The sequence below is a fragment of the Rattus rattus genome, chromosome 7, assembly GCF_011064425.1.
Source record: "Rattus rattus isolate New Zealand chromosome 7, Rrattus_CSIRO_v1, whole genome shotgun sequence".
Lineage (NCBI taxonomy): Eukaryota > Metazoa > Chordata > Mammalia > Rodentia > Muridae > Rattus > Rattus rattus.
In genome coordinates this window covers 79,295,353-79,313,585 of record NC_046160.1, presented here as the reverse complement: position 1 = coordinate 79,313,585, position 18,233 = coordinate 79,295,353, and the positions used below count along the sequence as shown (strand labels likewise).

Below are 18,233 nucleotides of genomic sequence, written 5' to 3'. Positions count from 1 at the left end.
GAAAGCTAGGACAGGAACTCAAATAAGGCAGAAACCTGGAGGCAAGAACTGACGCAGAGACCATGAAGGGATGCGGCTCCCTCAATTGCTCCTCCTGGCTTCCTAGGAATGCTTCCTCATAGAACTCATGGCCACAAGCCCAGGTATGACACCACCCATAAGGGGATTAGTTCCCCCCAATTAATCACTAATTAAGAACATGACCTATTGTTAGATCTTATGGAGACCTTTCTCAGTCGAGGTTCCTTCCTTTTAGATGACTCTAGCTGCTATCAAGTTGACATAACACTGTTGAGGACAAGCTCAAAAATTATATAGGCAGAAGTGACAATGTTGGATTAACTCTGATCATAGGGCAGGAAACAACAGTGAAAAGAAAGCTTATATGTGGATAAAGAAAACAGTGAAGAGAAATCCTACAAAATTAATAAAAGCAGCTATTGTTCTGATGGAAATTGATATTCATCATACATAAAATAATAAATTAAACATTGAAAAAACAAAATAATCAGTAAATATGAAAATGAATAGAAAGTTTTCAAAAGTAAATATCCTTGCCAAGTGAGGGGGCCCACACTTGTAATCTCAGCTCTTGAGAGCACAAGGCAGAATTTACTTTGAGTTTTAGAACAGCCCAACTACATAGTGAGTTCCAGTCCAGTTGAGCTACAGAATAAGACCCTGTCTTATAATAGAAGAAAAAATGGATGGAAGGAAAGGAAGGAGAAAAAAGGGAGGGAAGGATGGAGGGAAGGAGAGAAGGAAGAAGGATGAAAGGAAGAATAGAAGGAGTAAAGATGAAAAGAAGAAAGGAGAAAAAGAAGGAATAAAACGAATGCAGGATGGGGAGAAATAAATACAAATAAAATACAAATGGCCAATAAATTAAGAAATAATGTTAAGCATTATTTTCAATTATGGAAATTAAAATTAAAAGAAAATTGAAAATCTATCTCTATTTGGCAATAGAGATTAAAATCAAGAAAACAAACAATAAATCCCAGTAAAGATGGTGGGGGACGTTGAAGGAATCAGAGAAAGAACTGGAAGAGCTTGAAGGGGCTCGAGACCCCATATGTACAACAATGCCAAGCAACCAGAGCTTCCAGGGACTAAGCCACTACCATACATGGACTGACCCTGGACTCTGACCTCATAGGTAGCAATGAATATCCTAGTAAGAGCACCAGTGGAAGGGAAGCCCTGGGTCCTGCTAAGACTGAACCCCAGTGAACTAGATTGTTGGGGGGAGGGCGGCAAGGGGGGGAGGATGGGGAGGGGAACACCCATAAGGAAGGGGAGGGGGGAGGGGGATGTTTGCCCGGAAACCGGGAAAGGGAATAACACTCGAAATGTAAATAAGAAATACTCAAGTTAAAAAAAAAAAAAAAGATGGTGGGGGAAAGAACTCTTTATATACTAGTGGTGGGAAATTACAATAGAAGTAAAGAATGAATAATTAGATAAAAAAAATAAGAGACAAAAGAAGGTGAAAACATATTTGAAATGTTACAGTGAAACCTACTTTTGTACATCTAAAACATTTATAAAAATAATTTATAAAGGAAGTGTTTGCTCATTAGGCTCCAAAATGATTCTTAAGTTACTACCACCGTGTTTGAGGCAGGTATGCCCAGGTTCTGCTGCTGTACTCACCAAGCTCATCAGACAAGAGTTTCTATGGGATTTTATTTTCTCTGTGTCCCATCTTCTCACAGGAATGCTAGAAACACCGACAGACTTTACCATATTGGGCTGCATATGAATTCTAGGGTTCGAAACTAAGGTCCTCAAGAACTTCACCCATTGAGTCATCTCTCTAGGCAGTATCAACTCATTAAAATTGTTTGCAAGCTTTCTGCAAACCCATCAAAGTTACCTGAAGATTGCACACCTAATAGGCAAAGTATAATCTAAGCAGTGATAATTAATGCATGGTGTACTAGTCAGGGTTCTCTAGAGTCACATAATTTATGGAATGTCTCTATATATTAAAACAATTATTGTGATGACTTAGAGTCTGTAGTCCAAATAATCCAACATAAGGCAGCTGTGGATGAGAAGTCTGCGAATCCAGTAGTTGCTCAGTCCTGCAAGGTTAGTTGTTTGAGCTCATCTTCTAGAACAGTAGGCTGCAATAGATGTATTGGCAAGTAGTCAAAAAAGAGTGAATCTTCCTTCTTCCAATGTTCCTATGTCGGCCTTCAGCCGAAGGTGTGGACCAGATTAAAGCTATACACTACCACACCTGGATCTGGAACTTACTTTGTCCCAGGTTGACCTTGAACTCAGGGATCTCCTTGTTCAGTCTCCTGAGTTTAAAGACATGCACTACTTTGACTAAGCCTAAGCTTTTCATGGCCACTATGCCATGTTGTCTTCCAGCCTTAAGATCAGGATCACGGGTGTGTCCTCCAATTCTGGATTGTAGTTCATTCCAGATAGTCATGTTGACAACCAGGAATAGCCATTACACATGGTAACTACATAACAGCCTTGTACAAAATAAAAATCGACTCTACTACTAAGCTCAACTTGGAGTAAAGATGAAAAAATAAGTAAGCAAATCCAAATTCAAATTAAAATTTCAATATCCCGCATAATTTTGAGGAAAACTATACAGAAAGCTCACTAAAGATAGAGAAAAGTTGGAAAATATTATCATAAATATTAACATGATGGAAGTTTATACATTATAGTTTCTAGCCAACAAGAACAACATCCAAGTCATTCCAAGTGAGCATGGAAAGTGCTTTGAATTGACTTAAAATGAGTATATGTGTAATATGATACTATGACTGTGCTCAAAATTTTTTAGCTATGATCTTGTTGAATAATGAAGAATAAAACTCTATATCACATGTGACAGCATATACCTGAAATGACAGAATTTGTAGGTAGAGGCAAAAAGAAGAATGCAAGTTTAAAGCCATCCTGGCCTATATAGAAAATTCCAGTCCAGCCAGGACTATACACTAGTTCTCTCTGCAACATAAAGCCACATAACTAAGATTTATGATACAGATCTCAGTTTAAAACCATTTCAAAGAGCTAAAGCCAAAATAATTTAGAAAAATATAATAAAAGGATTGAATTATTTAAATATATAATGAAAAAATCACTAGGTAAACCCATTGACTAATAAATGTATTGACTCATTGTTGTGACAAAAATATCTAACAAAAGAAATCAGCGAGACAGCTCACTGGTTCCGAGTATGTCTTGCTCTTTTAGAGGAAGGGATGTAATTCACCCACAGGCGGCTTCTCACAACCATGTGTAAAAGCTCTAGGAGATGTGACACTTTCTGAACTATGCAAGCGTAGTACTCATGTACACAAACTCACACACATATACGCATTATTTAAAATAAAATATGTAACAAGCTAATGTGGATGAGGAAAAAGTTCACAAGGCCTCAGTCCTTCACAACGAATTACAGACTACTAAGGAACGCTGACGGCAGAAAAAATAGTCTTCTCCAGGAAAGAGCACACCACTGGCCATATGGTAAATGTTCAACCCTGATAACATGTACATAAAGTAGCATTCTACCAACTGAGCAAATTGCACGGATTTATTTACATTTATAATATATACAATATATATGTATATTATATATTATTATATATAATATATATTATATACTGTTTCATATATAATATACAATTATAATTATAACAATATAATTAATTATGTAATTATAATTAAAATATTGTTTAATTATAATTAAATTAATTCTATAAGTAAAATTATATAATATATTGTTCATATTATATATAAAAAACAATAATTAAAGAAAAATAGGCCATGAATTTGAAAGAGAGCAGGGAAGGGTACATGAGAGGGTTTAGAGAGAGGAAAGGGAAGGAGGAAATAATCAAATACTTCTGATTGTTTTAAAAATTAAAATTTCAAAAAGAAAAAAGAAACAGTTACCATAAGGAAGGGTTTATTTATACCAGTTTGAGCATACAGTCTATCACTGTAGGAAAGACATGGTCATAGAAATGGGAGCACTCTCTGTCAGCAATCAGACAAATGCTTCTGCTCAGCTACTTTCTCTGTTTATTAATCATCATAGCCATATATATCAAAGAGAGAGAGATAAAAGATATAAACAGATAATAGATGGATAGATAGGTAGGTAGATAGATAGATAGATAGATAGATAGATAGATAGATAGATAGATAGATAGATGATAGATGATAGATGATAGACAGATTAGAGATAGAGATAGGGATAGATATAGATATGATTGTGGTGGTTTGAATATGCTTGACCCAGGGAATGGCACTATTAGGAGATGTGCTCCTTGTTGGAGTAGGTATGGTCTTGTTGGAGGAAGTGTATTCCTATGGGGGTGGGCTTTGAGACTCTCCTCCTAGCTGCCTGAAGCCAATCTGCTCCTAGCTTCCTTTAGATGAAGATATAGCATTCTCAGCTCCTCCAGCCCCTTGTGTACCTGGATGCCACCATGTTTCCCACCAAGATAATAATGCACTGAACCTCAGAACCTGTAAGACAGTCCTGATTAAACATTGTCCTTTTTAAGAGTTGCTTTGACATATGTATATGTCAGAAAGGGAATAACAACTGAGAAAGAAAACAAACAAATATGAGGCTAGATCAAAAATGAAGAGGGGAGACTTGGAAAAGAGGACACACAAAAGCAAAGTATAACTGTGCATAAGGAAGTCCATAATGAATGAAACTCATTACTTTTTGTGCCTATTTTGTAAGAATTGATTAAAATAAACAAAAGATAAGGAAATAAATAAGAATAACCTATCCACTGAAAGTAAATGAATAACCCTTTATAATGACATAGAAAGGAAAATTTCAAGCATAAAACAGTAGCTGGTGTGATAAGACAAAAGGAAGGACACAAATTATCTGTCAAGAACAAAACAGAATAATTCGTTTCTGCAGCACTTGGTGTGCAGACGATAAAAAGTTGCATCCTGAGCAATGCGATGCTAGCAAATTCAAAAACTTGTAGAAATAGCCGTAACTGAAGATGCTGCTGATAGGAAATGAACAACAGCAGCCATCAGGCTGTGAATAGTTTCATGGTAATGCACTTCAAAACGTAAGTGAAATAGAAAAGCTTCGTGAAAGTCAGCAAACGAACACAGACTCAGCACATCTGAACAGCTCTTATAATTTATGAAAACTGGATTCAAGGTGGGAAGCTTTCTCCGAAAGTGAACTCAAGAGCCAGATGGATTTGCTGCTGAATCATAGCCAACATCTGACTGGGAAGTGAAATTCTATCACGGCTCTTTCAAAAGAAAAAGCAAGTCTCTAGTACTTTTTAAGAAAGCATTATTCCCAAACTCAAACCAGACAAAGTTATTAGCAGAAAATTTTAGAGCAATGTACCTCACTGTAGATGCAAATCTGAAACGTTTTAACAAATCTAATCCAACATTGTATAAAAGAAAGCACACGTTTGACAAGTGGTGCTTACACAGGAATGTAAGACTGGCTCGGTATGTAAAAACTAATCAATACAGGGCTAAAAAGATGCCTCCATGGCTACGAGCACTGGCTGTTCTGCCAGAGAATCCAGTTCAATTACCAGCAAACACATGGTAGTTCACAATCTTTTGTAACTCCGTCTTGCAAAGATGCCATGCCTTGTTCTGCCTTGCAAGGGTAACAAGCACATACATAATATTTATACACACCTGCATGAAAAACACTCATGCACATAAAAATACATTTGTAAAAGGGAAACTCCATTTAAAAAAGGGACCAACTAATGAGTATAGCTAACACTATCTACAAACTAAAGTAGAAATAAGTATCCATTTAAAAGAATCAGAAAAATATGTGACAATCCATTAAAATGTTATTAAACTTGCAATAAATAAAAAAATCCCCAACACAATAAATACCACTGTAAAAAAGCTATTACTATGAAATAATATGAAAAAACACAACACAATGTTCATAGCAAAAGGCAAACAAAATATGATGAACTTTTACACATAGTCTAGTCAGCAACAAAAACAGGGTGCTAATAATCTCCAACATACAGTTTGAAATAAAAAATATTACAGTAAATGAAAGAAAACTTGCATAAAACTACATATTGATTTCGTTCATTCAAAGTAATCATAAAAGGAAGATTCACAGTCACCAAGCAGACAGACAGAGCAGCTGAAACTAACCTATACAATGAGTCTTGGGATGAGAAAAATGTTTTACTTCTGTATTGTGGTGATGATTGAAAATGCTATAAAATTACTAATATTTATTGATTGCATAATTATAATGGAAGCTATATAATTTTTTACTATGTATTTACAATTTTGTATTAAATTTACAATTTACTATGTATAATACAATTTTGTAGTCAGGAAATTAAGAGAACAAAATTTTTGAAAGTAAAATCTTAGAAGAAAAATAAATACTATCAAGAAATCAGCTCACTATGTGGGGATACATCCAAATACAGATGGAGCATGCTGTTTGTGATAACATTTTTTACTACCTTTCTAAAGTATTAAAATTTTTAAAACTTCACTTCTACATCCTATGTTTAGAGTATACATACATGTATTAAAACTCTCATGAGGTCATTATTCCTGGACATGATTCCTAAAACATTAGAACAATTTTTCAAAATTATCTTTCCAGTTTCATTCTTATTTTTCTATTATAATATTTTCACCATCATCATTCACAAAATATAGTGATAAAGTTCTAGCATTTCTACTTTAGAAAAAGAAAACTTTAAACTTGGAGACATGCAACATATTTACCAATTATGACTAGAAGTTTTCTTTTAATTTTTAACTTTATTTAATCTTTATTTTTACACTCCAGATATTATCCCCTTGCCAGTCCACCCTCTGACTATTTGCCTTCCCATACCTCCTCCCCACCCACTGTCTGAGGATGTCCCCCCATCCCTCAAGCCCAACTCCACCAGACCTCTAAACTCCCTGGGGTTCCAGTCTCTTGAGGGTTAGGTGCATCTTCTCTGAAAGAACCGAGACCTAGCAGTCCTCTGCTGTATATGTGTTGGGGGCCTCATATCAGCTAATGTATGCTGCTTGCTTAGTGGTCCAGTGTCTGAGAGATCTCAGGGTCCAGGGTACCTGAGACTGCTGGTCCTCCTACAGGATCCTCCTTCTCCTTAGCTTCCTCCAGCTTTTCCCTACTTCAACCATAGGGGTCAACAGTTTCTGTTCATTTGTTGGGTGCACATATCTGCATCTGACTCTTTCAGCTGCTTGTTGGGTCTTTTGGAGGGCAGTCATGTTAGGTCCCTTTTTGTGATTGCCCCATAGCCTCAGTCAGGCCTTGGGGCCTCCCCTGGAGTTGGATCCTGCTTTGTGCCTGTCACTGGACCTCTTTTTTCTCATCCTCTTCTCCATTTTTTGTCCCTGCAGTTCTTTCAAACAGGAACACTTATGGATCAGAGTTTTGACTGTGGGATGGCAACCCCATCCTCACTTGATGTCCTGTTTCCCTACTGGAGTTGGGCTGTACAAGTTCCCCCTCCCCGCTGTAAGATTTTTCGTCTAAGGTCTCTGGTACATTCTGGAGGGTGTCCCCACATCCTACCTCCTGAGATTGCCTGTTTCCATTCTTTCTGATAGCCCTCAGGGCTTCAGTTCTTTTTCCTCACCCAATACCAGATCATGTTCCCCTCTTCCTCTCCCTGTCCCCTCCCACGTTGTGATTGCTTTCTTCTCTGTCCCAAGTGGGACTGAGGCATCCTCACTTGGGCCCTTTGGCTTGTTGACCTTTTTGACTTCTGTGGACTGTATCTTGGGTATTCTATACCTTTTTATTTTTTATTTTTTATTTTTTGTCTAATATCCACTTATTAGTAAATACATACCATGATATCCTTTTGAGTCTGAATTATCTCACTCAGTATGATATTTTCTAGTTCTATCCATTTGCCTGCAAAACTCAAAATGTCCCTGTTCTTAACAGCTGAGTTGTATTCCATTGTGTAAATGAACCACATTTTCGGGATCCATTCTTCTGTCATGGGACATCTGGGTTGTTTCCAGCTTCTGGCTATCACAAACAAGGCTGTTATGAACATAGAACAATGTGCCCCTATGGCCTTAATTAAGATTATTGAGCCTTTTTCCTACAACTAGGTACACTTTATTTTGGATACAAAACACAAATCATAACTATGCACTGCTTATTATCTCATTTACAAAAAATGAAATATTCTTATATATCACTGTTCATACAAAGGGATAAAGTAAATCATATTCTTATTTTTATAGTTTTCCTACCCTTAGTTTTCCTGACATATGTGTATTGTGTGGAGGTAGGACAGCTGTGAGTTCAAAGCCAACCTAGACTATAGAGTAAAACCAAATTTGTACAGAGAGTTCAACACTGAGAACAGTAGGTACCCTTGAAGTAGACAAATATTTGTGGGATTGGTTATATTTTGAATTCATGTTTTCTGTGCACAAGCATCATTATCAATATCTTGCCAATATCCTAGAAAGAATTCACTGGACAGGAACACTAGAAAGGGGATGGATCCTTAAAGACAACAAGATGAAAAGGTTAGATTTAAATAGAATGGGGAAGAAATCATTTAATTTCTGTAAATAATTTACTCCTTTGGTCTTGATGCTTATACAGAATACTGTGCCTTTGACTTAGAACAAATTCCCCTTGAAGAGGAGGAAAGGGAGGGGGAAATAGGAAGAGAAAAAGGAGGATGAAGAAGAGGAGGAGGAGGGAAAAAAGGAGGAGAAGAAAAAGAGTGATGGAAAGTTCATAGAGATGAACAACAGTTATAAGTGCTGAAGCCACTGTCGTTTTGCCGCCTTCTTTATGAATAGCATCAATAGCAATACAGATTTGCATTTGGCAAAATGTGACTGAGTTTGAAAGAACGGATCCCAAAGGATTAAAATTGCAAAATATGTCAATGGGAGAGCGAGGATGACAGTGGGAAGAGAGAAAGCACAGGGAGAAGGAACTATAGCAGAAAGTATCAAAGTAGTAAACACCAGAGAGGAAGATATTGTCACTTAATCATCTATTACTCTGCTACCAATAAATAGATTGATTTGAATGTGATAGACTGGGGTGAAAATGAGTAGGTAACCTCCAAGTTGTCAGACTTCTATCTGGGATGAACAAGCTCTAAGAAAGGAAGGCTGGGCAAAATAGTCACCTATATGAAAGTCATACAATTCATGTTTAACAAAGTAAACAAAGATATCCTGAGTGAAAACTTGTGCATTCACTGGTGTTAGGTTGCCCATGTTCCAGCGATGAACCATTCCCTTAAGACTATGGTTAGTACTATTGAACTCAGGGGTTCTAATAATTTTAAAAGAATATGAAAAGAATATGAAGTCAGAAGGAAGATGAGTTAGGGAGGTCCAGGGCGAGTTAGAGGAAAATGATAGAAAATGAATATGATCAAATACAGTGTTCAAATGTATGAAATGCTCAAAGAATAAATAAAAATACATTATTTTTAAAAAATAATTTAAAAGTGTTGATTTTCTCAGTCATTGAGCTTTCTTGGACTATTTGGACAAATTAAAATTTGGACAGACAAATGATAAATGTCTGAAGGAAAAATAAGTTTAATCCAATTTTAAAATTATACATTGTGTACATATATTATATTACATAATTTCATTCTGAGATGCATACTTATTTGTTTTATACATCATTTTAAAACAACATAAAATTAAAACTACTCTCCATGTGCTCATGGCGGATCTCTATTTCTCTACTTCTCTACTCTCTCTCTCTCTGCCTTTCTCTGTCCCTACTACCCTCTTAACTCTTTTCCCCATGCCCTGAATAAACTGTATTCTATACTATTTTAAAATAATAATAATTTGAATGTAGTAAGGTTTATGCTGGTCTAGCAAAGTGGAAGTAGTAGATTCTTTTCTAGGATCTTTGACCTCACTAGCCTCAAGAAGCCGGCAAGGTTTCCAATACCAGCCATCATTTTCCTCAGGGTCAGTGGGCCTTAAGGACAACTAGATAGCTGTTGATTGAATGAATATGTGAGTGTCACTTGTGTCACTTGTGGAACCTTTACACATACTTTGCCATGTTGGTATTTGTGGTGACTGTTGCTCCTGGGTAGTCCTGTTTAAGTGCTTCTTCCCTTGACACCTTGTATAGTGTTTTCTGCAACCAAGGAAGCTAAACCCAAGGAACTGCCTGTCTTGTGCCTTAAGTGTGCAGTGTCTTCTCCAAAGGGGGGTTACTTTAAACTTCTGAGAAGCATCCAAGGGCTACATGGATAATCCAAATTGTTTTGGGAGTCACTTGGGCTTCCCTCCCAACCATTCAAGGTTTTGCATGCCTGAAAAGAGGGCTGTTGTTAGGCTCCAGTTCTTGAAAGATAATGTTACTTTTTAGGTACATATGATAGATAAAATTTTATGTTTATGATATTGAGGTAATAATTTGATGTATACTTATTTTATGAGGTGATAAAATCAAACTACTTAACATATCATCACTTCATATACTTAGATTTGTTGTGATGAAAACATTGGAAATCTATTCCTCCATCAGGATTCAAATGTATAGGCCATTGTTACTAACTTAATCACCATGCTGTATAATAGACGTCCTGAATATTTTTTTTCTGGTCTAACTGAAACTTTGTGTGCTTTGATCCACTTACCTCTATTGTGAGCCTTTCTCTAACCCCAACATTGACATTTTGGCCAGTGTTAAACAAGCTAGGAGAATTTGGGGACATGTGTGTCATACTAACAAAATCCTCATTCCAATGCCAATGGATTAATCTTGGAAAGTCATACTTTTCAAACAAAGAAAAGAATGCCCAACCCACAACTTTAGTACAGACTGTGTTAGATTCCCTTCCCGTTTCTCTCTCACTCTGCTCTAATTCAGCCAAAACTGTAAGCACCTACAATTCCAAGGACAAGCACCTAATAGTTTTCTTACCGGGTAACCATTTTATCAACAGCTTTTTATACACAGGAGTCACAAATGAAACTACTTGCCAGAGGCTTCAGCACCAACATGAATAAAAATTACTTAAACAGAATTCATCGGCTCTCCTACAATCAGAGTCCTTTCCCAACCTTCTAATTACCATCAGTAACAAACAGCACTCTCCTCCCAGCTTGATTGCCCTTCATAGTTAATCAAACACTTGCCCATCCCTTCTCAGAGACAAACTGACCTGTGAATGACCCGATCAGAATCAGGGGTGGGGGTGTGTTTGTTAGACACCTCACTTCCCCTTGCTCCAAATCTGTTGGTTCTGGATGTCTAGGAAAGGACTCCTATGGTGTGCATTTTCGATACTCTACAGTGAGACTTTGAAACATTAGAGTTCTAGAACCATCCAAATCTGGCTTTTCCACCTTTCTGCTATTCTCTGAAATTGATTCCATGGCAGTACATCAAGAAGCTAGCAACAAGGGGCCCGCGAGATGGTTGACTTGGTAAAGGCACTGCTGTATAAACACAAATAAAATACATGTAATTTTTTGTAGCCAACACACTAGCAACAGTCTAATAGTTGAAGTCAGTAGTTCTCAACCTTCCTAATGCTGTGACCCTGTAATATAGTTCCTCATATTGTGGTGAGCACCAAACATAAAATTATTTCATTTCTACTTCATAGCTATAATTTTGTAACTATTATGATTTATAATAAGACGCTAATATGCAGATTATTTACTATGCAATCCCTGAAAAGCGTGTGACCCACAGGATGAGAGTCACTAACATAAGTCTTCCTCTCCAGTATATCCTGTGTAAAGAGGTACAATACTCTTTATCACTGATTCATTTTATTCAAAGAATTTGGGTATTTATGAGTACAGTGTGTGCGTGTGTGTGTCTGTGCGTGTGTGTATAAATATATATATATATATATATAGAGAGAGAGAGAGAGAGAGAGAGGGAGGGAGAGAGGGAGAGATAGAGGGAGAGAGGGAGGGGAGAGAATGTACACTTGTGTGGGTATGGGTGGGCATTCTCTGTTCACATCTAAGTATAATAGATCTGGCTCATACTGTGTTCTTAGCCAATAGTTAAAAAATAACAACAACAAAAATTTCCTTTTCTTATTTACACCTAAATACTCATGGTGAGTTGCTACTGATCTGGCCTAAGTCATATGCTACTCGTTAACATTCTTGTGGCTAGATTTCTCTGATTAGCCCATATTGGATCATGTACTGATTCACCTGGGCACTTGGCAATGTAAAAGTCAGACATAAAGTGCATTATCCATGAAGTACCCAGGCTGTAATCACAAGCACGTAAATAAATGCACTGCTTGAGGTCTACCTCACAACGTGTTCCTCCTAAGCCGCAGTCCCTTTGATGTGGGACTGATGTCTTTTTTAGTCCTTAGAGTTCCAATAGAACTTCCAACTCTTAAAAAGAAATTCAAGGAGGAAAATGAATAAATTGGCTCATAAATGTAATACAAATTCACATCATCTGCGTTCAGTTTTATGAATATATTTAATTACCTTTCTCCAGAAGAACTTGAAAATATATTATTCCAAACAAAATATCATAGCAAACAGAATCAGTCTCTAGTTGATCCTTCATCAGCTTTTGAGTTTTCTTTTTTTATGCAAAAGAACATTAGGATTATCCTGGATCTATGTGAAGGTTTGGAACACAAAACAACGCAGCTGTACAACAGTAATTATAGCACAGCGACTGCCATCTCCAGTATTGAAAAGCATGGATCCTGATCGAATATTCATAATTCACTATTTATTTTTATGTCAATTTCTTTAGTAGTGTCTATAGTCATGACTACTCTGTTATACACTCTTTGATTAATCATAAATTAATTTCAAAATGCTGGTGTTATACTAAGAAACTTACCAGAAGTAAACACTTCGCAGCCTACGCAATACCAAATACACCATATAAAAGCAGAATGGCCAAGAAATATTAACACCTACACCTCATTCTTCCTTTCCTAATTACTTAAGTGAGACACACATACATATCAAAGATGGAGGATCCATGAAAAGGGTAATCAGAACATTGGGAAATACTTTATTACTCTTTATAGGAAAAATAACACATGAAGGACCTCTTAGGTTTTACATTCCCTTAGTCAGGGGCCTCAGTCCTTTTTGAGGAAGAGATGCTTAAATGGGTAGTGTGAGGAAGGGTAAGAAAATAAACAGGGGATGGAGAGGTCTTGGAGATGAGCCTTCAGGGCTGTGAAGGGTGAGCACTTGAGAGCTGCGTTTACAGAGGAACCACTTCTTCCTCCTGCCTTATTGAAAAGTAGAAAGTGCAGAGATGGTCCAGGCAGAAGAAGTAAAAAAGGAAAAATGCCCAGCCCTCTCTTAATCTTCTCTAGTCTCTTGACATGGGTTGTCTTTTAGTAGAGTCCAGAAAGACTAGCCAAAAAGAAATGCAAGAAAGGAGACAAGCAATGGACATCATTGGAAACAGCAATAATGGGCAGGGGGCAAAAATGAAACTTGTTAGAAAAAGAAGGGGATGGTCAGAGACAGCATAATGATTCAGATGTCAAGGAAAACAGTCCTAACTTCTGAGTTGTTCAAGGAGAAAGAACTGGGCACTCAATGCTTTCCCAGTGTGCTTCATTTCACTGTAAGTCTTCCCATAGCAGAAATGTAGCTGGATATTGCAGGAGAGCAGAATCTGTGTGACAGTTACAAACTCAGAGTCTCACAAACATTTGTGGAAACCCTCAATAAGACAGGCTGGCACTCAATGACTTGATCACCATCCATGGGATTGACAGGTTTCTAAAATAGTCCATTAAGACTCTTCCTATCTGGCTGAAGAGGTTTGCAACCCCATAGGAAGAACAACAATATCAACCAACCAGACCCCCAGAGCTTCCAGGTACTAAACCACCAACCGAAGTGTACACATGGAGGGACCCATGGCTCCAGCTGCATATGTAGCAGAGGAGTGCCTTACAGGCATCACTGGGAGGGGAACCCCTTGGTCCTGTGGAGGCTTGATGACCCAGTGTAGGGGAATGCTAGGGTGCTGAATGGGTGGGCGGGTGAGTGAGTACCCTGTTAGAGGCAGAGGAAGGAGGCATAGGGGGATTTGTGGAGGGGAAACTGGGAAGGGGATAACATTTGAAATTTCCATAAATAAAATAACCAATAAAAAATGAAAAAAAGACTCTTCCTATCAAGGTCTCTGCATCAGTTTGTCAGCCTTAGTGTTTGGGCCACAAGAGAAGGAACATGGCAGCTGATAACTGTAATTTATAGAGTAAGTTTGTGTCTTGGTAGGGTCGTGCATACCTTTGGTTCCTGCCTGACTCTGTTAAGTCAGACTGAGCTGCAGCACCTATTCCCCATACCTCAGAACATGGCTTATCTCACTGGTCTCATCCCATTATTTTGACAGATATTGCTAATGTAAATTTTTCAAAAAAACCTAGTTTTACCGTCTTACAACAATGTACAGAGACTGGAAAGTGTGAGTCTACTGGGTACATTACTAATCCAGTGAAAGCTGTTATAATAAAATGCTCCCATGGAATAGATAGCTTACAAGTAACAGACATTAATGCCTTACAATTCTGGAGGCTAGGGGAGTCTGTCTCTGGCATCAACGGATTGCAGAATTCAACCAGGGCTTATCACTTGGTTAACTGACAGTGTTTGCTCACTGAATCTCGATACTATATGGTAGGTAAGGGATTCCCTCAAATTTCTTCTGAGGACTTTATTTCCATTCATGGAGATATAAAGTGGATACTTTCATGTAGGGACTTCACAGATGTCCAAGTAACTGGTAAAAAATTTTTCTGTATGTGTGACAGAATAGTTCTAGTCAAGATTAGCATAATTCTGTATCTGAACCTACAAAATGAACAGTGTAGTGGGTTGGCCTGATGCTGTTTATATTCTGATTCTAAGTTGGGCCCCCAAAATTGGTTGCCCCAGAGAAGAGAAAGTCCACATGTAGACACTAGTTAAGTGACCCTGCTCCCAGTTAATTGTGGTTGGCCAACAGCCAATACCTGTGCAGAAGAAACCTAGGTGGGGTTTAGGTTTTCCAGGCTTGGGACCATGAAGAGAAAGGAGAAACCACCATGGGTTAGCTGAGCCATGAAAATGTGGACATGTGGGCTGTCCAACTGGAGTTAAGAGCAGCCTAGATGGAACATAGTAAATAGTAAATAATAACTCAGGGTTATCAATACGAAATTAGGCTCTAACAGCATGGAAGGCAGGCAGTTGCCCAGCTACTGTGCTGCTAAAGTCACATTGTAAATATGAAGATAGGCTGTGAGTATGTCCTTCATCCTGGAACTTGATAACCAAAGGTGGGGTAGAAACCAAGGGCAAGTATTTTAATATTTACTACTATAGAACAGGATGCAATCTCAACAGAAAAATGAGACTATTTTTATAACTGAAATTCCCGAATATTCTGGATCTACCTGATATGTCATTAAAAAAAAAATTCCACTACCTAGCAATAAGAAATATGGCAGAGAGCATAAGTGGCTCAGGAATCTAACAAACCCTTGGAGATAATAGCAGTTATTAGTTTATATTAAATATAAAAAATCATGGAATTATTTTGACACTTAATTATACATTGAATTCTCCTTGACACATTTACCTCCACTTTTCTCTTTCCCTTTGATCCTCACAAAGGCCTTAACTTCATGTTGTGACCCTATAGTGTGATTTTTCTAGTACTATTCTCCCAGGGGACAGAGTTTCCACATTAGGATTTCAGAGGGGCACAAGCATCCACTCTGTACCAGTGATCAACTAACATCCACACTTATTAATATAATCCTGCTTTATATGTTTTTATCTCCTCAAATCTGCTCCTTTGCTTATATATCAGACTATTGTGTAAGGGTAGATATCTGCTTTCTCTAAACAATTGACTATTTACCTTTTTTTTTTTGTCAATAAAATAACTTCACTGTCCCTAGAGGCATTGCAAGTGTGGCTGCTGTGTCATATGTGAATCAGTAGGTGCTAGAGAAGAGAGAGGCTATGCCTGTGCTCAGTGTTCTGACCTGTGAACATCTGAGTGACTAGTAGCCTAACATTCCCGGAAAATAAACAAGCCTGAGAGGGATCAGGAGTCAGGCTCCTGGACAAGGAGCTAGTCTAAAATAACAACCAATCTGGTGCCTCACAGGTCTGGGGTGGGGAACATACCATGCCCAAGATGACCCCTGATCAATGTCATAATGCACAGGAGGGTATAGCACTCCTCAGTTTACTCCTGAGATGACCCCAGACACTCAGAGACCCCAGGTACCACAAAGAGGAACAAATAAGTGGTGGAGAAATGGAAGAGAGAGAAACCGAATGATGTGGGTGCCATGAAGGGAGTCAAGGGTAGTGAGGAACAGCTGGAGAGACTGTAGCCGCTGATGCCAGATGGGACCATGGTAGGGTCCTGGCCCCTGCTACCACTTAGGGCCATATCTGGATCCATGGCCCTGCAGCAACAAGGGTCTGATGAGATCAAAAGTCAGGTGGGTGTCTCTGGTCTGAGCTGCTACAAAGGGATATATTGCTGTCTGAGGGCTGTGTAGGGTTGGTTCCATATGTCATCATGGAAAATCTGGTCCTGGGTGCATAAGAGCAGGAGAGTTGACCCTGCCCCAAGCCAACTGTACTACTTGGGAGAATGTAGAGAAACTCAGCACATTACAGGAGTTGTGTGTGAACTGTTCTGAGGGAGAGTTGGCCCTATCACTGGTCTCTTGTAAGGTGGCATGGATGAGGAAAAGATAACCTCCTCCCCTTTTGCCCCTCACCACCAGCAGCAGATGAGAGACCTGGCCCTGGGATCACGAGAACAGTAGAGCTGGCCCTGTCCCTTACTTGCTACAGCACTCAAAAGAGCCGGTCCCACTACATCTCACCTGGGCAGCACAGTAAAGCTGGCCCTGGATGTAGAGATTGTGGGAGAGCCAGCCCAGACAACATTAGCACAGAAAAGATGATTTTGACTCTTGTCTGCTCTGTGTCGATACAGAAGAGGGAGAGACATTCTCCTTGCCTCTCTAGTCCCTCACTACCTATGGCGGGCAGAAGGTCTGGTCCCCGGCGCCAAGAGAGTGGGTGAACTGGCCCTGTCTGTCTCCTGCTGCAGTACTTGAGAGATCAGGCTCTGCACCTCTCCTAGACAGCACAGTAGAACTGGTCCTGATGCCATTTGGACAATGAGCCATCCCAGAGGGCATGAATGCAGGAGAGCTGGCTCTGTTCCTTGCTGGTGGCTGGCGGCATTAGATGTACCAGTCAGGGCAGAGCAGGAGAGCTTGCCCAGTGGTCTAGTTACAGGAAAGCTGGTGGAATGACCATCTCAGATATCTCTCAGGCCCAGATGCAAAGCTTTGAATTAGCCCACTCCAACATCTACTCCATAATGAACTACTGAAGTACATGAAGGAAGCAGTCTACAGATCCAAAACTGCAAGATGCCATGACATGATGTGGCAACAAGATATCTGAGAGGCATCCTAGTGAAGGTCCAGTATTGATAGGGTAGAAAAATCCAGAGGCCTTGTTCCAGACAAGGAACATTTTCAAATAAAGAAGTGTAGACAAAAGGGTCTATTGTGGGACACATTGTGACACACTAGAAATTGAGGTCCATGATGTAAAATACACAAAGAACCAAGAAAAGGGGTTTCTTCTTAATTAATTTATTAATTAATTTTTAAAAATGACTTAGTATTGAAGTAAAGAACTTACATAGAACATTATATTAGAAAACATACGAAGTGCATCAGTGCTAAGTAGTCTGTGCCCAGGGATCTTTGGGGAATATTTCACTCAGTTCAAATCATTAAACATTTATGGGACATTATGTGACATCCAGAGAAAATTGCCAATAAATTACATAGGCTTTTCTAGTTCGCTTGTGTTTTTCCATTCAAAACTATTTTCTCTTTTGAATTGTACATATTTATGCTGCATTCTATGAAGCTTGGTCCCTTGACCCTGAGTAGGGGTAACAAGGGGATAAAGAAAGAACAGATACACATACAGAAGAGCTGGGGCAGACAGATTGTACTTGATCTAATGGAGCACACACCACTAGGCAACACCCAGAACATTAGAGTGCTTATTAGATACACATAGGAGAGGGGTTAGACAGTCTCAGTAGGAGGTCTCTGGAGGAGAACAGTCAGGCTACAACCATGTGGAAGGAAGATGCTGCAGTTGCAAGGTTTTGCCCTTTGGTCAACACTTCC

At 38.7% G+C, this 18,233-nt stretch overlaps 1 non-coding gene across 1 annotated transcript; it reads left to right on the top strand.

The window, feature by feature from the left end:
* The first annotated feature begins 15,936 nt into the window (after window positions 1–15,936).
* Window positions 15,937–16,068, top strand: LOC116906440. The gene has a single exon (XR_004388700.1). It is a non-coding gene; the product is annotated as a small nucleolar RNA SNORA17 (small nucleolar RNA).
* The last annotated feature ends 2,165 nt before the right edge of the window (window positions 16,069–18,233 follow it).